Here is a 22,921-nt window from a genome sequence, read left to right on the forward strand (position 1 = left end):
TTTCCTATTGACACTGTCTCCAATTACCATCCTTCTGAGCATGGCATTATCAATTTTGCAGTGAGGATGCTCTCAGGCCAAAATTTAAAAGGTGACTGACAAACACAGGAGGCCAAAATGAAGCAAAATAATCACAAAGAGAACCTATGGAAGAAGCTTTCTGTAAAACATGAGGGATCCCTGTGCCATATTAGATTATTTTTCTCTTTTTCCCCCTTTAATTCTCTTACAGTAGATAATATTTCCTATCCCCCTTCTTTTGAATCTCTACAATGTGCAATCTCTGTGTTTGGATGCAGGCAGGCTGAGAAGTGTTAACAGTGCATTAGACCTGCTGAAGCTGGGTGGCACATTTTAGTGAGTAAAACCCATATTTCCATAAATCACACACAAAATCTACATTCCAAAATCTCACAACGTGTGACACAGATCCCTGGGTCAGTCCCATCACCAGCCCTGCCCATTACTGTGTAGGGCTGCTTGCAAACAGAGCTCTGGGAGCACAGCTGACACACAAAGGACAGTTTCCATTTCTCATAAAGGCCTCAGTGATGCAGGCTCATCTGCACAAGCCTTTGGAAAAACCTCGAGTCCACTACTTTCACTTTTTCAGATGCTTTTAGATGAGTGGAAAAGATCAATGCTTCCCTCCACCTGCAGCCTGCAAGAACAACCAAACTGCTTCCAAAGAACAGTCCTGTCTACACAGCCACTTCCCTCTTCATTCTGGGTATCCTTCCTTCCAGTAGTGAAACACTTGTGAGACACAAACAGGAATTACCTCTTCTGCAGGAAAAGCCTACCCAAACCACACTGCCCTTGCTCATATATTGTACACTCTCATAGTTTAACTATTGTTACTATTTCCATTAAAGATTATCAATATTTCCAACAAAGATGAGCTGGAGACAAACCAGGATCTAATTATTAATTATATTTTGACCTGCACGCCCAGATGGGTAGGAAAAAAATGTTCACTCAAGAGGAGTTTTTTCCATAACTCCAGCAGACCCTGGATTTCTCACTGAATGTTTTCATTTTCAGCTGCAATCACCAGAAATAACATTAATGACTTTCAGTGCAGTGCAAAAATAATTAGAGGCAGAGCAATTGTCCAGCTTACATGCTTATGCTAAGAAAAGACTGAGAAAAATCATGCAAAGCTTGATAACCTGAGGGAAAAAAAGCAAACAAGCACAGGGGTGAGGTCTAAATCAAATATGAAGCAATCTATATTTTCCATTAAAGCCATTGTGGAACTGGGCATTTTGCAAAGGTCTTGATTGAAAACCATGGCAAAGTTAATGGGTTTGACTCAAATGATCCTCAGCACTTCAATAAGAAACAAGGAGAAAGGAGGCCCACAAAAGCAGAACTCGGAAAGAAACATTAGTGCAAAACCATACAACATAAAAGAAACAATTTAAATTGCTCTAGAAAACAGTATCAATTGCCTTGTTCTCAAAACTAGAGGGAGATTCAACAGTGCAGAATCTCATCAGAATTTCAGCACTGTATTTTTTTTTAATAAACAGCATATCAGTAAGATTTACCAATATTGTTTCAATATACTGAAAGCTTTATTATTTATTCTTTGACGTGGTACTTTTCTAATTCTTTACTTTTTAAGAAAAAACAGTAGAGATGTGCACTAAAGACTTCATTTTTTAACATGACTGAATTGAAAGCTAATTAGCACATTCATATCTGTCCAAAAATTCAATATCTCTTGTACTCATATTTTTGGGTTCCTTTGTGGTCAATTTAATTAAATTTGTTGATAAAATAAAGGCAGAGATAAAAAAGATGAATAGTTTAGGCTGGGTTTTTCAAAGGCAATTAGTAGTTAGAGCCCATTAAACTAAGGAGGGAATCAGACCAGTAATTTCTTGGGCTTTTTTCATGTTACCCTTGAAATTTTAGTATAATCAGGAAAGAACAAGGAACAGTCATGATCCAAAAGAGTTTCCTGGGATCCAGGGACAAAAAATATTATTGAGGTGCTGAGAAACAGGAGTTCAGAGCTGTAAAGGCTGCTGACAGCCTCTTACAGTGGGTGTTCTGCTTCAGAAGCTGATTTCAAGAGGAAGCAAAGTGGGTCATAAATGCTACTGATAGCTGAGAATGAGGAGATGAAAAACACTTCAGAACATTTAAGTGTGGTAGGTCTGATTACAGCAATCAAAACCCTATCCCATTTTGCTACAGTTGATCTTGAACAGCAAGGTTAAGGAAGAAAAGGAAAAAAAATACCACGTGATCCTAAATTGTGCAGTATGCATAAATGTTAGAGGCCTGACAGGCAACTACACAGGCAGTTGACCCTGGTGGTATTTACCTTGTTTTGTGCTGCCAACCAAAACCCCTCCTGCTGCCTCAATGGGCATTTCACTCCTACTTTGTGGTCTGAATCCTTTGTAGATTTGCTATTGAGGACCGACCTGTTTCCAGCAAAATCATCTGCAAAACCAGTTCCATGCTTAATACCATGCTGAGGGGCCTGTGTGTCTAATCACTGGCTTATGATGTCTTGGTGCATGACCAGTGAAACAGCAAAGTCACATTTGTCCCAAGACCTCAGTTTGGTCTCTCATGACCATGAGCAGTCTGTGTGCTCCTGTGAGAAAACCTTCTCTTGGCTGAAGGCAGGACATCTCCAAGGATCACTGCACAAACCTCTGCACCTTCCCCACAAAGTGCAAAACAAATCCATAAATACACAGTGACACCAGCAATAAAAGCTCCAATCCAACCAGCCCCCACTGGCTCTCCTGGAGCAGTGGGGGACAAGGGAATAAACAACAGATGACAAATGTTAGGTCATTCCCACCTTATGCCAAAGTAACTCCGTGCTGCTGCCAGGCACGATTCCTCTCTTCCTTCTGTCAGCTGACTCAGCAAGCTCATCCCAATTCATCTGGGAGCTGAGCTATGCTAATGAACAATGGAGGGGTTCAACAATATATCAAGTGTGATATATTAAAGGCACTAGAACACAAACAAACAAACAAAAACCCACAAAGAAAATAAACAAACTTGACTACCAATAGTAGTACCCAATGCAGATTAAAAATACAAATAAACAAAATAACTTCATGTGGTTTAAGTCCTGATCCTCAGGGACGAGTTGAGCATCAATGTGACATGCCTTATTTATTATCCTGTAAACTGAGAATTGAAATAAAGTCTTACAGCAAATAATCAAGACCAGACTTAATGATATGAAGCGCTCACTGCCAGCTTTTTAAAAACTGATCTACCTGCCCCTATTGCTAAGGTTTGTCCAATACCCAGGTTCCACAGCTCTTTCTTCAGAGAAAGTAACTGCTGTCCAACCTCAGCTTTTTATTGCACTGTTCCATTTCTGTAAGCAGTATAATACAAGGCTTATTTTCAAAAGTGAAACACATAACAGGGTTGAGATAAACTCTGTGAAAAGGGAGGTATTCTGCAGTGCTCCTGAGTGCCACTGTCTGGGAGAATCAGTGGCAGACATTTCCATTCAAATACCCAGAAAGCACAGGGTGCATTAGCAGTTGCTTTAATCATCTCTCACACAATAACCACCACTGCTGTCCTCTGTGCTCTCCTCTGCTCAGGCTGTCTCCCTTCTCTTCCTCATTGGAAATGTTCTATCACACAGCTTTCCTTACCTGCACACCAAGCAGCAGAGTTTTCCATTTTATACTTTAGGAATTTCTGCAGGTTTAATAGTTTTAAAACAGACATTAAGCTGCTTTTTTTTTCCTGATTTTTCTTCAGCTGTGAACAAGTCTTTAAATCTCCTGAATATGCAGAATCTGACCTACTGAGCTCAGCCATTTGGTGGCATAAACCCTTAAATATGAAGTCAACAGATATTTTGGTTGAGGTGTCAACAGTGCATAGGCAACAAGCTGGCATAAATCCTGAGGAATTTAACTTTTAAAAAACCTTAATTCCTTCTTTACTCCAGAAAGATCTCTTTTTCACAGCTTTGTTTGCCTCTTTAAGTTACATCAGGATTGCAGCAGCTTATAGATATAGCAATGAAGTTACAAGCAAATGCATGCAAAAACACAGTGTAAGAACATTTTAAAAAATGGACTTTTCAGAAAACCAATACATTTTCACTGAGGTACATCACCCAGCATCATCATCAAATGTATTTTACTCAATCAGCTGTAGCAAAAGGAACCAAACCCAAGCACCACCATGGAAAGCAATTATATTCATTAGGAACCCACAGGACCATTTCAAACAGCACAGCTTTTCACAAACAGCTTCAACACTCCTTGGAGTCCCATCTGGATCTCAGCTCTATCATTCTGCACTTCCATCTCTGTATACTCAAAATAATAATAATAATAAAATTCTAATTCCTGGGGGAAAAGGGGGATCATTGTTTTAGCCTATGAGTAGCACTATCTCAACCTGATGTGAAAATTCTGATGAATCACCCTTTCCTTAACTAACTCCATTCTAATCCTGGCATTACACTGACCCTTGAGGAAGGGAAGCTTTTTTCACTGGCTTCAGCAGCAGCAGAACAGGAGCACCTACTGGTGTCTCTAATGAAGCTGAGAGATACTTCCTGCAGTTTTTCAAGTAGAGAACTGAGGTCTCCCTTTAAGAGCAAGTATTACAGATTAGTATTTCTTTCTGAGGCACACAGCATTTTACAATGGAACTTAATGAAGTAGCTCTAAGGTATTTCCTGCAATATATTTCCATAAAAGAAAATATAAGCCAGTAAAGTTGCTCATGTAAGCATTGAGGATTTAAGGAATTACTTAAACAATGAATGCATGAAGCTATTAACCTTCCTGGAGAATTAAAATGTGTCCCTACGTGATGAACCAAAAGCAGCAAGTCATTTCAAGTCTGCAGGATTGATTTTATACATGTGACTGAAATATAATTACAGACACATAAATTGTGTTGTATCTAGAGAAAACTAGACCAGACTTCCAGACCATGAGCACACCTTTGCAACAGCTTTTATTTGGTACATTTGTTACCTCCTGGCAATGGAACAGAGCCAGGAAGGTTATAATGTGGTAGTTACCCTCAAGTAAAGGCACAGTCTAGTGAAATTAGCTATTTTTTAGTTTTATTTCATTCCAATATTCCGCTGTGCTGGAAATATTAGGAGGATCAGCATGACTAAGTAAAATTTTGCTCATGCACAGCTTATTGCATAAAAGCAGTAGCAACAAAAGAGCCCTGATACCAGACTAAGCTGGGTACAGGTTATCTCTGCATGTCAGGTATTTAATGGGAAATGTTATAATAGGAAAAGCTTAGAAAAATTTAAAACACTTTCGCTCTGAAACAGGTCCCAGGAATGTTCTCTGTTTAAAGCAGCTGGAACACTGATACTGTGAGATAAAATAAAACCTAAAAGGGTTAAAAGAATTACTATGTATTTTAAAAACCACACAAAACCAAAACCCAAAGAGCAGAAATGAGAACAATGAGAGGCAATTTTTCCACTCACTGAATTGTCCTACTACTTAAGGAAGCCCTTCCTGATGTCCTTTCGCATGTCCCTGTTTTGTGTGTCCCCATCACTTCATCTTCCATTGGCATCATCATTATCTTATTAGCACCAAGATGTCACTGTTAATTAGGAACTGAGGTCTTTGGGATCTGAAAGAAGTCACTTGGCCATCAGATAATATCAAAATATCATTACCATAATATTTATCAGTTTGGTTTTTGGGTTTTTTTTTTTAGTTTTTACCAATCTGTTCAGCTCCTGAGATGTTCATTTTATTGCTAACGATACCACACTTCCTATGCACTCCCTACATAATGAATACCATTTTGTATCTGCATGGAGAGGGCCAAGAGCTCCTGTAGAAATGATAATTAAACACCATGCTAAAGAGATGTGTAACTGCTCAGGGCTGTGTGCAAGCAACAGTTCACTGGCAGCTTCTAGGAGATGAAACAATAACAAGCTGAATTTTAAAGTAAGCTGAGATGTATTTTGCCTCTGGATGGAAGATCTTTCTGAATGACCAATTTAAGTATTTTTCAACCCCTTCTACTGATCACAAGATAGATGTACCTGAACAGATGAAAACCTGGGCAACCTCTGGAGTTTAATGAGTGCTTCTCATTATGTCCAAATGCCTGTGAAAACTCTGTCGGGATGGAGACAAATTATTATTTGGAATCAGCCCTGAGTTGCATCCTGTATCTCAGAGCACTCATATAAGCAGCTTTAGACCAAATCCATAACTGAGTATGCCAAAGCCACGTTTGCTTGAGCAATGTGACAACAGCACAAATCAAGCTCCTGAGGCACAGACACAGGATAGAGCTGCAACCTTGGTGTGAGGTCTTGGAAACTTTCCCCGATGAAAGGAGAACAGGGGCTGGACTTTCAATATAACACAGACAGAGCTGGCTTTCAATTCCCTCTTACACCACTTGATTTCTCATGGATTCTACTGCCAAATCTCATCAACACAGGATCTCAGACTACACAACTGAGTACCAATAAGCACACTGCAGCAGGAGAGGATCAGGACTGGGACATTACATATGGCTCAAAGTTCTTAGTTTCTGTCCAGAGGGGCCAAGCTTTAGGGGTGTGAATGTGCATCCAAGAAGCACAATGCACAAACTGAGGTAGCTGTAGTAAAGGCTTCAAAACATTTCTATTTGTGTTAGCACAGCATTATATCCAATTTTATTAATCCTGCTTTTAACAAATTGGCCTATCTCAAGCTGAAACATTTTGTACTAAATCTACCTCTGAGTGAGTCCCTTCCTCTCTCTATCAGGTGGAAAGAGGAATAATTACAATTACAAACACAAATTTGCAGTAATATCAACACCAATCTGTTGGGGAGATCCTGTACATCAGGACACGGGGTTTGACTGCAACAGCTCGGGGATGGCAATAGTAAACAGCAGAGTAAAGGGTGACTTAAACTTCTCTACTAAAACTTTATCTGACACCAGAGTGAGCAAGGGCTGGTGAAACAAATACTTAAGTCAGCACATGAGGAAAATTAATGTCTTGTATTCAGCAGGACCAAATTCTGCCTAGGAGTCAGTAAAGAACAAAAGACACCCCAGAATGGGAACCAGGTTATTAGGCCTGAGAAATTTTGCATGAAAATGGAATAATAAGTGAAAATAAGGATGGAAATTAAGTACAGAAAGACAATCTTTTGTTAGCATAGAACATTTCAGCATTAATGCATATTTTATAAGCACACACCAGAATTTGTTTCTTAACTTTCACAGTTAGCTACACATATAAACAAAATCCATGAGGAGGAAACAGCGTAAAAAGACAGATAAATTGATGTTTGCCCCCTGAAATCACACACCTTCAGTTGGAAGGGAAGATTTTAGTTCACCCACGTGGTGCTAACAGCAAGCTCTTCTCCTGCCTGATGAGCACATTCCCCAAACTCAATCCCTCTGCCTTGGAGGGCAGGAATGGGAGCAGGAAGCTACCTGGAAGTTCCACAGTGTGATCACCTTGCATCCAGCAGCTCTTTTCACACTGTGAATGAGGCTCCTGGCTGTCTGGCACAAACCTTCCCCCAGCCCTCTTCTACACTGAGCACTAAGTGCATTGCAATTCCAATATTCATATTCCCTGGTAACAATATGTCATTCCTTATATATGTCAGGGGTTTGGGCCAAGGCATACTTGAAGCTTTTGCCTGCAGTAACAGGTAATGCACAAACCCAGCTCTTGGCCAAATCTTCCACACTGAGCAAATTTGACAGGGGAACCACTGGTGCAGAATGAATGCAAATCAGGATGCCAGTTTATTTTCCAGTCAGTTCTGCAAATAACTAGAATCTAATCCAGTTATGGTAAATAGTGAAAATCTTTATGTAAGGGTAAAACATATGTAAATTGCCATTGTGATTTCTTAAACTAAACTGGAATCCAGCAAATGCATCTCGTTTCATTATCCTCTGCAGCAGGAAAGAAAATTCAGTTGCCAAGAGAAAATTAAAAATAATAATACCAGGAACACACATTTCACAAATGCATTCTGCATCTTAAAAAGCAAGGTCCTTGGATGCTACAGAAACCAATAAATTATTACACAGGCAAAGTATCTCAGCACAAAACAAATTATCTGCTCACATATAGAAAAATGAAACGGTGCCACTTCAAATCTGAGCACAGCACTGCTGGTGTGCTCTGCACCGCTAATGAAGCTTTAGGAGCAATCATTGATGACTCTGCAGAAGTTGTGTCTGCTGCCAGAGCTGTCACTTCACATACAGCCCGGTGGGAAAGGCACAGGAGTGTCTGGAGCTGCTGGCTGCTGGAAGCAGGAGAGGCAGGAAGGCACACGGGTGTCCTGTGCCTCCCTGGCAGGGCTCCCAGGGCAGAGCTGGTGGGAGCTCAGGGCTGCCTGGCCACACGGGCACCGCGCTGCTCGGGGCGTGTCTGCTGGGCACAGCACTCAGAGCTCACTCCTCCTTACCATGCCAAGTGACACCACTTGTGCCTTCAAATGGAAACACAGCACATGGGCTAAATAAAGCCACTGGAAGGTTTCACCAAAGCAAGGCTGCTTTTCTGCATTATTTACTCCAACCAGTCTTAACTCAAGGTATTATGCAGCTAAGTAAGACCCGAACCAAAAGTTTGCTCTCAAAGTATTCCACAGAAACTGTACAAAATATTCTATGCTAACATAATTTAGGAGCCATTTGGTTCCAGAAAAAATGCCAAGGCTGTTTAACCGCAGGACACAAAGCTAAAATCCTCTCAAAGGTTGGTTGTTTTTGTTTTCTTTTTTAAATTTCACGGCACTTTATCAGCAACTCAATGTTTTGTTAGAGAAAATGAGATGATGTCTAGAAATATAAAGGATTCCAAAAGCATAGCGAGGACAATGCAGTGCAGCTCCTGAGCCTCTTCTTGCAGAACAGAAACTTGTTTTTCTATTGTAACCCTGTTACATAGAAAACAAAAACAGATTTGTGAAACCCTTGCTAATGTGTGCGCCTACTGAGCCACTGCCTTTGTCTGATGCATTTTTCTGTATTGCCCTCATTTCACACTTCCTCAGTTCTTTGCCCAACACCTGCAGAAGCCAAAACAGAGATTCTCAACAGTTCCACCTGTGCCCCTCAGGCTCCTTCTGTCATCATGGGATTTAGGATCCTACACTGTACACTGTTATACAAAGCAAATTATGAACAGTAGACTTAAAACCCAAGAAAAATTGAGAAATTACCCTTCCCATAACAATGTAAAATATGTAGAACAAACAACATTCTCCTTCTGTATCTGTGAGTTCATCAGAAGCAGGATATACACTCACGAGAAGTGCCCCTGCCCCCAGCACAATATTTATGACCATTGCCTTGTAGACTGCAGGCATTCCTCCTTGTTTGTGCAGCAATCCCCATCTGCTTCCAAGAGCCATAAATTGAAAGGTTACAGGGCTTAAACCATTTCCCAGTTATGATACGTCTATCAGGCAGCAACAGCTGGGCAATAAACTTTTAGCCATAAATGTTCCTGAGAGCGGGAAGTTCAGGGCCAAAGCCATAAGCACGTAACATCAATAGACGTGTGAAATGCAATCTGGGCACGTCGCTGCCTCTAACACCCGACAGTACCTTACACTGCAGGTACTTAGCAGCAGCCTCCAGGTTAAATAACACCCGCTGAGGTCAGCTGGGATGGCTCTGAAAGGCTCCCTCCAGTCAGCCGCAGATTTGTGGCCTCCTCTGAGCCTCCAGCGCTCCCTGATTTCATCCCCGTTCCATCGAACACTCTCAATATCACTTTAGACTGGATATTGAAATCACTTAGCAGCAATAAAAAAGAAAAGTGCCACAGAATTGAATCCCATTTTGCTCAGCACACATCTCTAAACTATTACCAGTGTGAAATGAAATCTAATGTCTCCCTCAGCAATCCCATCTTCTTTGTCCTTTTGTTTTTCTAGGAGCGTTATGATACACTAAATCCATTTGGACACACAATAATACAAGGGTCACACCGTCAGATTTCAAGAGTTTCCCAAATTTACGTAGCCACCACAGCAGGTTGCTTTTCAGCCATCACACTCTGACATAAAAATCCATCGATAAAAGCAGAAGGAGACAATGCAAACACCTCAGTGTGCTGCTTTGCGTTGGGGCAGTTCATTGTCTTCCCAGCAGACCGTATGGGGCTACTGGGTGTTCTGGATTTGTGCTGGGAACAGTGTTGATAGTTTGGGGATGTTTTCATTGTTGCTGGGCAGTGCTCACACAGAGCCACAGCCTTTTCTGCTCTCCTGTAACCCACCTCCTTCTCCTTAGGTTAGTTCTCGTGGTGGTACAAAACAGAAAATGTGACTGAATTATTGCAGTTTCATCTAATGCCCTCTTCAGAGGTGGGAACTCTACAATGGTAAACATTGTACAGAAAATGGGACCTGCTGAGATCCACATGCCTTGACTTTCATGGGAAAAACAAGGGAACTGCTGTGGGCCTGTACTACCAGAGAGGCACCCTCTGAGTCCTGCCAAATGCTCCCTGATATTCAGCCTTCCTTTCCCGCTGTTCGTGATGCCACCTCTTTCTCCCTAGCCACATCTCCTCTCCCCAGCATTGGAAGTTTTGCTGGAACAGTGCATACAAGGCAGGTGACTGATGTGCAGAGCCAACTAAGTGATGGATGTGCAGGGCAAGTGAGGATACAGCGTGCCCCAAGGAGGAGTTTTGGGGGAGGATTTCTGCATTGTCAATTACTGAGAACAGATGTAGCTTATAGAGCTTGGGCGGAAAGCTCATCTGATTGCTCTTGGCCAAGTTTAGATGATGGCTAGTCAACAAAATGTGATGCCCAGGAGACTGTGAAACTAAACCCTCTGGAAACATGTCCAAAGAATAAACCAAGTGTAAGGCAATACTGCACTAATAAATCAACTGAGCCCCTTAACAGTAACAGAGTCAGATTTGCGTATAATGATGCTGTTTAAACCATCTGAGTGGCTTGTCAAAGCTGTTCTATCAAAATAATACACATAATTACTTGCATTAAAGAAAGTATAGTCAGCTGCTAGTTTTTCTCAAATTTAATAAATGTTATTACTTCCTGCAGCCTCTCTAGGTAGCTGCCTGTTCCAATGTCTTGTTGGACTGCATTTTTAACTCCTCGCTATTATTTCTGGAGTTCCAAAAATGTCACAAAGACAGGATCTGGCATGGGGAGCCTTTGACGCAGCTCATCAGAACTGCAGACTGATTGGTTACCAACTAAAAACTCCTAAATAAAAATAAACATTGTTGGAAGGGAAGCTTGCAGAATATCTGCATGGCTGATCTTGCTCAGTCAATAGGAGTGGTGTATGAAACATAGAAGTATAAAAAATTAGCAAAATAAAAGCTAAAGGTCAATGCTAGTTAAAATATATCTAAAATATATCTAAATATATAAACAACATCAGAGAATACATTATTGATTACAATGTTCACTATTTCATGGGAGGTTTTACATACACAGGTTTTATCCATCTGACTTTCAGGCAGAGCATGTCAATCAGTGCTGGACCAGAACATGAAGCTTTTGCTGGCATTAAATAACATCTTACAGCATGGAGCAAGATAACTTTTGGCAAGAATAACATTATCACAATTTCTCCTCTCATTCAAGTTCAAAGTTCAGCAGAATCCTACAGGAAATTCTACTTTCACCATTTTGTTTCCCATCTGTAATGCAAAATTGCTGCTTAAATGAAAGCACTGAACCCCATTGTTCAATACTATTTTGGTTGGGGAAATGGATAACTTCAGAACTGTGTACTGAGTTTCTCCCACTGTTACAATCACCTTGCATAAGGCATGATTTAAGCAAAGAGGATTCCCAGGTTAATGTAGGAGATGGAATAGTCTGGCCAATTTGACACCGAACATCAGAAGCACTGGGGTAAAGCCCTACCCACAAGAGGAACTCCCAGCTACAGACCCAAAAAAGCAACAGTCCACACCACAGACACCCTACAGAGCCTCCCACACTGACACCCTACAGAGCCTCCCATCTCAGCCAGAGGAGCCCTCTCTCTGCACATTTTTCACCCTGCACTTCACCTTTGACTCTCTATATTCCAGGTGACAAGAGAGCTTTTCTCTGAGATGGATTTCCTTTTTCCACTTTTTTCTTTAAACAAAGAACAAAATCAAAAAAATGAAAATCAGTACCAAAACCAGAAAAAGATTTCTTGTTTTCTAGCCCAAACATAGATTGTAGGACGCAAAGTAAATATTTGCTCTTAATTTTCCCTGATTAGACTTGAGATACTAGCATTAATAACCACTAGAATTTGCAGTTTGTTCCTGGAAAGAAATTTCACACAGAAGTCATACATCTTTCTTTAGTTTTTCTGTTTCCACAGACACTGAAAACAGCAAAAACAGGATTCCTTGGATGAGGAACAGATGGGTGGAAGGACAGGTAGAAGGTGCCTTTCTGCAGTGCAGGTGTGAGGTTCATAACTGCACAGGTTCTCTCCCTTTCCTGGGCCACATCTCCAGGAGACAGATGTTCCAGCTTTGTGTATGGATTTCTGTGCATGTATAATCTGAGTGAAAACCTCTTGTCACCATTTATATATTAATAATATCCCTACTGCAAATAAAGGTGAATAGCTCTTAAATGGAAAAGTAATGTTCCTCTGGAAAAAAAAAAAAAGTCAGCCCAGCACTAAAAGTCCTGCTTTTTGATGCTTCCCACTAGTTAAGGCTGTGTTTGTGTCTCTTAGTTGAGGTATATGGCAGGCAACCATTTTATGTCATCTACAGGTTGTGTATGTTATAACAGCATCCTAATGTCAAAATTAAATTTATTTTGTAAGACACTGCCTCTTAAAGTGCCTTTTACACATAAATGTGAAGGGAGACTATTAGCACGGCTGTTAGACCATAATAAAGGATGTTCATGACTTGTCTCTTAATTATGCTTTTTCACTCTCATCCTGTGGCAGTACAATTCCCTTTTCAACCACAAACCTGGTTCATGACATACATATAATGCAGTAAAAGTGATGCACATAAGAGGAATGGATCACATTAATCTGGGCAATTGAATCAAAAGACAATGCAATTGCAGAGAATTTGTAATACAGGAAATCTCTTTCAGAAGATTTTGAAAGATCCTGTTGCTGCAGAAAATGCTCTTTAGTTTATAATTTACAGCAGAACACGTTTTCTATAAAGCTTGCAAACATCAGTCAAAATGTACTTGTTGGGCTCGATTATTCCCCCTAAATAACTCTTATCATTAAAAAGTGTTCTCTCACATTTCTTTACCATGCAGCTGTTGAAATGGGGACAGAAATCAAGATCTTGTTTGTATTGGCTGTGTTTTGTACTTACATGACAAGCATTTTTCTGCTTAGGTAAGACAGAACTGTTGACTGAATTCAGTATCATTAATGATTTTCCTAAAAAAAAAATTAGTCTTCCGGAGCAGCAAATATTCCATTAAAGCTGAAAATGTTGGGGGAAAATTAGAATTACAATGTATTCCATGCTGTTGGAATTTTCCTTGTCCCACACTTAAAATTGCAATGCAGTATTTTGTTCTGTACACAAATGTTGACAACTTTGCTTTTCTCTAATCTGAATAATTTCACATTGATCTGAAGCAGTAATATCCTCATGGGAATTGGCTTAAAGCAATGAAGGGAGCTTTTGCCACATGTTCTCCAAGAAAAGCTGATGTTTTGAATATAACTGGGAGACAGGCACAGCACTGAACCAGATATTCTGGGTTCCACATGGTGCAGTCTACAGAGACAAACCAGATGTTTAGCACTACTGCTGATACCCTTGTGTCCATGGGGAATTTTGCCATTTATTTGGAAAACATTTTATTTAAAAAAGTCAGAAACCCCAGTGCATCAGCAGCATACGGTTTGTTATAGCAAATGTACAACCTAAAGTGTTTGAGAATATCAGATTTCTCTTTTAAAAAGAAGGGCTTAAAAAGTATTCAAACAGTTCAGCTTTAAAAAGCACAGTCTTTGTTATCTAAAATAGACTGGGCTGCTGCAGCCCAACTATTTCTGAATAAAAGCAGGTCATTATTAAAAAGAGGAGATTTGTAACAGCAGCCATATTACAAAAGAGAGTGTCAGATATAAGCACCCATTGGAATAATGTGTGGGGTTTTGCATGATCAAGAATAACTCCCACAGGATAAAATGAGGAATATGGGCTTGGATTTTTTACGCTTTTGTGCTTTTTGTTCTGTGTGAAGACAATAGCTCTGAATTTTGAAAGCATGAACATATTTTCAGCAGGCTAAAGATACCGACAGTTTTAAAAGGTCACTGGAATTGGGTGCTCTTGAGTCGTCAGCCATCTTTTAAACAGACCAAAGCAAACCCTTGGCACTGTAAATGGGTCTCCAATGCCACCAGAACATAAAGGTAAAAGCAGTGGCTGTGGTACTGCCTGGCCACCATGCAGCAAAAACAGCTTCCAGTTTGGCCACCAGCCAAACCAATGCTCTGCACACACATCCCACCTGTGTGTATTTCTCCTTGCTCTAGAAGCTGACTACTATTTGCTATAATTTCTTAGCCCAGCCCACTTCCATGAAACACCAGGCTGGGAGGGAAGCTCAGAGAATCACCCCTGTGGAAGAGAGGAGGAACAAAGTCTTTGCTGCTGGTTCATCTCTGTGCTGAGTACAGACTTACCTACACTGAGTACCTGTGGTGCCTTTCAGCCCCCTGAAAACCTTAATAGCTCTGGTTGTTGTGGCTGGCACACATCTCTCCATGGGGGCTGGACACCACACCACTCCTTTAAGTATGATATACTGGAAAATGGAGCAGGGATCTCAAATGGCCTTTAGCTGTTAACCTCAGGAAGCAGCTTTAAAAATATTATCATTGTAGTTGTTAATAGTTTCCAAAAGGATGTCTCCCAGGGCAGTAAGAGCTCATTGACTTCACACATGCACATCCTTCTCCAAGGTTAAATGGGAATGGTTTGTGAACACACAGTTGAGAGCAGAATTACCTAATGAAGTGCACATGCCTGAGCACAGCCAGCTCTCACAGAGCTTTCTTGCAAACATAAAAAGGTGCTTTTAATGTGAAAATCTGCTTTTGTTCCCAGCTTGGAAATGTTTATGGGAAATTGTGCTTCTAGGCTCTAGGACACATGTATGCATAAATGCACAGAGCTCAGTTAGCATTTACATCATTGTGGTCTCAAGGGGGAAAAGGTCTGAAAAACAAACCTGTTTTCACAAAAGGACAGAAATTAAATTATCCAAGTTTGAGCACATTAGTAACAGTGACAGCTAGAGACAGACTTACCAAGTTAAATCATCTCTGGTGATAGGCTCCCAAATAAACAAGGCACAAAAGTCAAAAGGAGGCATCTCCAATGCAATACTGCAGAACTGGGCACTGAGCTTCTCCAACCTAGTGATAAGAAATGAGGGCATTAGGCAACAGCATTTTTGGGGGGAACTGGAGAGAAAAGGTGATGCTGAAGGGATGGACAGTGGAGTGTCCGTGGCAGCTAATGCGACGACAAATTCATTTATTCTCACATGATAATTACACGTCATATGAAGACATTAAATAAGAATTCCTCTGAAAATCTCAACTGAAATTCCAGGTGGGACTCTTGACTTATAGAGTAGTTTTTCAAACCACCTCTAAGAGCAAGGCAGACAATATTTTTATACTTTCCTTAGATCTATGGAGTATCTTTTTGTGTATAGTGCAAGCTCCCTTTACTCTCTCCCTTTCTGTTCTTCTCATAGGTGGCACTTCACTGGAATATCAATCATGGATAAAAGTAATCTTCATAAAAACTGCTGTTAGCTAAATGTGCTCACCTCTTACACCAGAGAGCTCCAAAGTCCACAGAAGAGAAAACTGAAGACAGACAACCACAGCTGCCCTGGAGAATAAGATTCATGGACTGCAACAAATCTTTCACATTATGCTAAATTGCACATTATGAAAAAAAATAATAAAAAAGACAAATATTTGTGTGCTTATTATTCTCTGGGAGCCTGACTCCCACTCTGACAGATCCCCAAAAATGCATCTCAAGAGCTTAGTGAACCCCTAAGACCTGCTCTCCTGCCTTCCTGTATAACATGAGCCACGGAATTTCACTCAGACATTGCTGTATCTATACAGAACACGGTCTGACTAACAAAATCCAACATTTCTGACTGGATAACTGCCAGCCCCCACTTTGAAAGTGTAATCAGATTGGATTGCCTATCAACATCCAGAATATTAGCTAGGAAAGGTCTTGCTAAGCAATTCTTACAATTTTAGATTTGTATTTCTGGAGCTTTTTCATCTCTTACTGAGCTCCTGAGAATATATAAGATACAAGCATTATCTTCTGCATTATCTTTTTCTACTCTGCAACAAGAAAAAAATGTTATTAGCAACACTCTAATGAACTGGTACAAAACAGAAGATTCATACATGATTATCTATGTTTAAACCATGAGGGAGTGAAATACAAACACAAGAGAGACATCAAGTCAGTATTATTATTGGATTAAAAAAAAAAAAAAATAGCAAGCAAACCCTTTAAACCTGTTTGTTAAGCAATGCTCTTTGGGAATACTCTCCTTGCTTTTCTAATTGCTTCTCCATTGGGAGGAAGGCAAAATGCATGTGTTGATTTGACTAAAATTTCCTTCTAGAAGGGCTGTTTGACTTCTAAGTAACACTGAAGCACAAATAACCTCACTTGATTTACATACAAACTACTCTGATGAGCCACAGCCTTCCCCTGGCAATAGCTGAAGCAACACAGGCTGTGACTGAAGCTCTCCAGCTGTCCTGCTCCTTCCCCTGCTCAGACACTTCACATTCTGCAGGGAATGAGGGAATGGTTACTCACCATCAAGTTGGGGACAAAATTCAGTAACTTTTAAGTCTTCACATGTCCAGTCTCAGCTTCTTAACATTTTGTTTCAACAAAGTACTTCAGTGCTGATGGCAGCGAGGGCAACTGGTGCTGTTACCTGCATTCTTTTGGTTATGCTGCCAAGTTAAAAAAGGAAAAATGTTTATTGGTGCACAGTCAGTTTCCATCTAAAAGCCGAATCTGATTACATTTTGGTTTTACTTGGGATAGATTTCTGACAGAAAATGCATCTTCCTTTTTAATTAATCCATTCAGGGACCCTAACTCTACATAGAAGCTCACACTTCTTATGTAATTACTTCTAAAGGCTTTTTCCAGCACAGCATGGCTGTCTCTTTAGATTATTTATTATCTTTCTTTTCCTTTCTTAGTTTTTGTTGATAGAACATCAGCTTTAAGTAGTGAACTCTGTGGGCAAGGCTGCCTGTTCCCCGGGAGCCTCTTCTGCAGAGGGAACTAAACAGCTTCCCTCTCTCCTCCAAATGCACCTGAACAATCCAGAAAGGGTTACCAGCTTGGGGTACAGGCTCAGAGCCTCTCCATCCTTCCTCCTGTTGCTGAGAGCTCTGTGGTTACAGGCATGAGAGGCAAAGCTTATCAAGAGCATTCTCTAAACACCACAAGTGCAAAAAGAACTAGCACAACTCTCTGGTGCATCAGCTGTGACACTCACTTGGGAACCATTCTGTTCAATATTTAATCCCAAGGTTCCTCTAGCAGCTTGTTCAATTATGGGATGAAAGAAAGAAAGAGGAAAAAAGTGAAGGGGAAAAAAAAGAGATACAATTAGCCCAAAATTTCCATCACCACCACCATTCATCACCAGCCTTGAGAAATCAAAGCTCTTTATTCTCTCTCACTCATGTTTAGCACTTCTGTGTCAAATGCAGCAGATTCAAAAGGAGTGATTGAGAAATACTTTTTCCTTGAGTAGCCCAACAATTCGAGTGCTGTTGTGGATGGAAGGTGCTCTCTTTGCCTTAGCTAAGCTACACACAGGTACTAAAGCAACACACTCAGTGAGGCAGGAAAAAAGCCTCCCTCATTCTCTTCAGATTATGCCAAGAAAAGGTACAAGGAGAGGGCTTAGCTCTGTACTCCAGGAAAGGCTCTTGACCCATGAAAGGGGGAGGGGGTGCTTTTTGTTTGTGCTGCTTTCAGGGAGATCATGACACTTGCAGCCTTAGCCTTTCCCTTTCCACAGGAAAGGCTCTTGAAAACATGAGTTAATCAGGTGTTAAGTATGTGTGTGGTGCCACTCAGTTGTGTGTCACCAGAGGCTGGATCAGCCCTGGAGCTGGAAATGATGCACCTGGGAAGGAGCACACAGGTACTGCTCCCTCTGCAGAGCCATGGAAAGGAGCAGCTGCCACTGTCACTGCGCATCACCCGCTGGAACAGATCCCAGGGAACCACACTGCCAGGATGAACCCCTCTCCTGCCTGTCAGAGACGCACAGGGGGGCTGCTCCTTGAGCACCTTTTGCTACTTATCTCTATCTTTTGCCACAGAAGCCATGGCTGTGCAGGCAAGGGATCACATGCCAGCATGAATGGGCTCTGATTAATGCAGATTATATCCGACAACCTTTCCGAGCTCCTTCTGGGCCAGCACGCTCCATTAGTCTCCAAATGTCACAGAAAGGTATTTAAATCACCACTGAGGAGAGCAGGGATTAACAGGCAGGGAAACACACAGCTACCAGAGCAGCCACTGCAATCATGGCAAACACTGCACACTGGGTGTCTCCACCAGCCCTGCCAACAGTGGCTGGGAGTGTGCATGCACGTTTATTTGGGATGGGAGCTGGAGATGCCAATTGAACCTGCCCTGCCCACTTCTGACAGCTTTGAAGCTATTGGCACCCAAAGGACCTTGAGGCCTCAGCACCAAGGCCACCAGTGAAGCTCTGCAGCACCAGGCTCAGGATGGAATTGCATGTCCTGGGACAATCCAGCCTCAAAGCTCCTCCCATGGTCGCTCTTTATACCTCTGCCATGTCCTCCTTGCCCCTGGATGCCCTCAGGGATATCTGTACCTCCTGCCTGATCCTGCTGGGGCTGCAGCAACCACTGACTCCACAGAAAAGCATCAGAAAGCACTAGCAATAGAAAACTCTGAAACTTCACACCCTGCTTGCCTGCCTCTCCTTCCCTCAGACACCCAGCAGGACTCCCCCAGCTCACCCTCCAAAGCTGAGCCTGCTGTGGCTCTGGGCTCTCTCCCTCCGTGGGTGGCAGCCCTGGAGTCTGCAGGAAGCAGCTGCTGATTCCAAGTTTTTTCTGGTGGATCAGGACTGCCATGTGGCTCCCTGCTTGTGCTTTTATTTCTGCTGTCACAGAGCGCCGCTGCTCTCCCTCCTTCCTCCACAAATCCCCACTGTTGGCTACATCATCATCTTAACCCAATGCTTTCTTCCTACTTTTGCAAATAAAAGAAAAACCTTTTCCAGAGAACACAAAAATGTAAAGCAATGTTACAAAAGCAGGTTTGTAGCAATATTTACAGATTTATAGAGTTAAATGGCTGTTGTGCCTCTGGGTTAAGAACCAGGGTAGCACTTACAGTTTGGGCTCCTGCATTCCCACTGACCTATCCAAATCCCTGCTAGTAGGGATAGAAGGAAACAGTTCAAAGTGTGGTTAAAACCTTACTGGAGTAGGTGAAGTGGGCAGCTGCTGGACACCCAAAGTGCCATCATCACCCACCACCATCCTGCCCCAGCCCACAGCAGGAGCACTCACATTTGGTGTTCAGGCATCAGGCTTGCAATTGTTAACTGCTGTCACTAACTGATTAGACACTGAGCAGTTCCAAAAATACCAGTCTGGGGGTGACAATCTTCTGTTAATGTGAAATCTGACATCTTAGGGAAAAAAATGGTGCCTGGACACATGCAGGCATTTCATAGCTTTTAGATATTAGCACCAACAATTATATCTGCTTCACTTCTTACACTTTTTGCGAGTTTAAAATATTTAGAGTTCAGCTTGTTCAAAGATTTATTTTGCTTTATTTTTTATATTTGCTTTTTAACTGTCACACCTTCTTTGTCACTGCTTTCAGCATTCTGAAGACTTATATTTCTAACTTATTGAGAGTGTATCAAGGGGTTTGGTGCTGGTACTGATACACAGATTTGCTGACCCTATTGTCATTTTCTTATCTTCAAATACCATCAAGATGCCTTGGTTACAATGCTCTCCTCAACAATTGCTCAGGTAGCCTGACTCGATTTTTCTAGAATAAAACCCCAAACAAACCAAACCTCAAACCTAATTATCTTTGCACATTTTTTCACATCAAAGGGACTTTACTTCTACAGAATTGGTGACACATGGTTCCTGAGCTCCCTTTCCATTCTAGGCATGCTACATTTCTGCTTATTTCACAGTAAACTGTGTCCTAGTAGCTGATTTCCTGGTAGTAACCCAACAATTGCACTGATATATGGTATATTAGAGTCAGTGAGAAGGTCAGCATTTCAGCCTCAGCTCTCTTACACCCTCCTGGATACTGAAATACGGAGGGTGAGTCTCTGGCCTCGAGGGCTGGCCTGCTCTTCCTGCAGGTCCATAAATCAGCTCCCAGGACTGAGGCTCTGTGCCAGCAGGACACTGTTATTTATGGATTGGAGGCATGTTCCAGGTGCAGGGTGAGGCTGAGAGCAGATGAAGCTGTCCACGTAGGCACAGCAATTCTGCAGAATGAAGCTGCTTCAATAAGAGGCCTTGGGGACTCAAGGACTGTGCAGCCCACCTTTTAGTTCGGTGTCAGAACACTGATTAAAAGATGCTCACTTTGGCAAATGCCGTCTTTGTTGTGGGCTCCTTTGCCACCACATCAGCCAGACAACATGCTGATATGCCCTTCACACACCTACCCAAACTGCTGCTGGGCTCTGAACAACAAAAGGGAGAGGCTTACACAAACAGTTTCTGATTAAAATGGAAAATAACATCAACTTACATTAAAATATAATTCAGTGCTTGTTTGATATTTTCTTTTTACTCTAATAAAAAGGCACTCATAATCTCTCACAGATTGTTGTTCCCCAAAAAAAGCATATCACAATATGCACTGACTGCAAATGCCATATTTAAATATTCAAAGCAGCTGTACTTGTGGAAACCTGACAGAGAAAATTCCCCTGCTCTCTCTTCCTCCTCATTCAGCAAATCAGGCAGAGGATTTTGGACATAAATTCAGAAAGTATTTTCATAAACAGAATATTTCAGCAGTTAAGACTGGGGTTTTAAGCAGCTCCGTCTCTCCACACATTCTCATCCTATGCCTTAGTGGAAATAAATCAAACTCTTAAGCTGTTGCAATAATCTCTAAGAGACAAAACAGATGGAAAAAATAATGGGATAAAGTACCTTATGTGTAAAATTTTGGCAACACAAGCCCAGAGCTCCTGTTCTTTACCTAAATGTTTAGACTTGCAGAAGGCAAAACCAAAATAAAATTGGTTTTGTTTTAAATATGTGGCACATTTTACATAGAGCACACTTTTCATATTTAAAAAAAAAAAAATTACATGGGGAAAAGTGACTCTAATAAAACAAAATGCTTCAATATTGTTCACTAGGTTTTGCCAAGAACCCCAGACAGAAAGGAGGACTTACATACACGTGCAGACAGTGCAGTCCTCTGACACCTGCAGCCACAGAGCCCCAGCCCCTCGCAGAGGGCCCAAGGGCACATGGTGGAGGCCAGTCCCAAGTGCTCCCACCATGGGCAGTGCTGGGGTGACCTGAGGCCAGGGAATGCACACCCTCTCCCTCCTGCATGGAAAAGCAAGTCAGATAGGATTACAGTGGGAACAATTGCATGATCAGGCACAGAGGTGCTCAAAAGGAGCCTGGAGCAGCACCAGCTTTTATTCCTTTTGTTCCCTTCATTCCCCATTATTCAGCTTAACCTGTGTTCTCTTACCCCAGTGGCCCTGGTCTTGCCATCCTAATTCCCTCTTTTGGTATTTATTGGACATTTTCTTGATCATCTGCCACAGCAGTTTCCTGAGTCCTCTTTTTTTTTTTTTTTTTACAAGCTTTCTCCATTCTCACACTGTTATTTTGCTATTGCAGACACAAATGAGAATTAGCCTGGACAGCTTGGACATGACTTCCTCTTTGATTTCTAGATGGTTCCTGCAGTTTCTTGTATTTCTATTCTGCCTGTGCCACTTTGAGGCCACTTGCTTGGGCACGGTTTGGGTATCAGAAGTGTCTCACGCTGCAGTCTCAAAGCACACAGGACAGGTCGGTTGTGTAACTCTAATGTGTATTATAAACTTGCAGTGAGATGGATCTTGAACTTGAGTGAGATGGATCAACTTACTGAAGAAAAAAAGACTAAAAAATAGCAAAGTATCAAGGATCCCTGTGCAACCTCAGACCCATGGACTCAAACTCTTGCAGAATGTTTAAAGATATGCAGCTAATACCTTGAAAGAAATGCATTTTAGGGAACCTATTTTGACTAACAAGTGGGAAAAAAGAAATTGGAATTAGGGCCATGGAAGCCCATACTGATACATAAGTAAAAATGTGTGCATGATTGCATGTAAAATCATCCAGCTTAAAAGCACACATAGCTTTGGGGGTTTTTGGTTACTTGGTTTTAATCTGTTCCAAGTTATGATCCTCAAATTGGGTTTTCCATAATTGGTTTTAGCTGAGCTGTAATGCATTGAATTTAGGAACCTTAAATCTTCTTGATCTTATGTTGTTTTTTGGAGATGAATATTATAGTAAATTTCATTTCATACTGGTAACAAGTGCAAGACTGGAGCTAAATATTTACTGTTAGGAAAAGTGTAATGCTTTTATTTTTGAAGCAGAGCAGCTACAACATCGTCTGCAAATGTTTGTCATTTCTATTTCAGTATTAATAACCATGCTTTTATGACCTCATTCAAGAAAACCACAAGAAGCTGGCTGTTCTTTTTCTATCATGTTTGTGCCCTTGACATCATTTCCTACTTCTAATAACTAATGATGATAGGTAATTACTTAACAG

The 22,921-nt window shown here is 41.3% G+C and overlaps 1 long non-coding RNA gene across 1 annotated transcript in view; it reads right to left on the minus strand.

Annotated features, from left to right (window-relative positions):
- The window catches only part of LOC306802727, a 44,993-nt gene extending 28,007 nt beyond the window's left edge, over window positions 1–16,986 (minus strand). The window contains exons 1-3 of the long non-coding RNA XR_013774443.1: window positions 16,871–16,986; window positions 15,837–15,901; window positions 15,289–15,414 (exon numbers count right to left, since the gene is read on the minus strand). This is a non-coding gene — a long non-coding RNA (uncharacterized lncRNA). The remainder of the gene's footprint in view (window positions 1–15,288; window positions 15,415–15,836; window positions 15,902–16,870) is intronic.
- Window positions 16,987–22,921: the final 5,935 nt, after the last annotated feature.

The sequence above is a fragment of the Erithacus rubecula genome, assembly GCF_903797595.1.
Source record: "Erithacus rubecula genome assembly, chromosome: 5".
NCBI lineage: Eukaryota > Metazoa > Chordata > Aves > Passeriformes > Muscicapidae > Erithacus > Erithacus rubecula.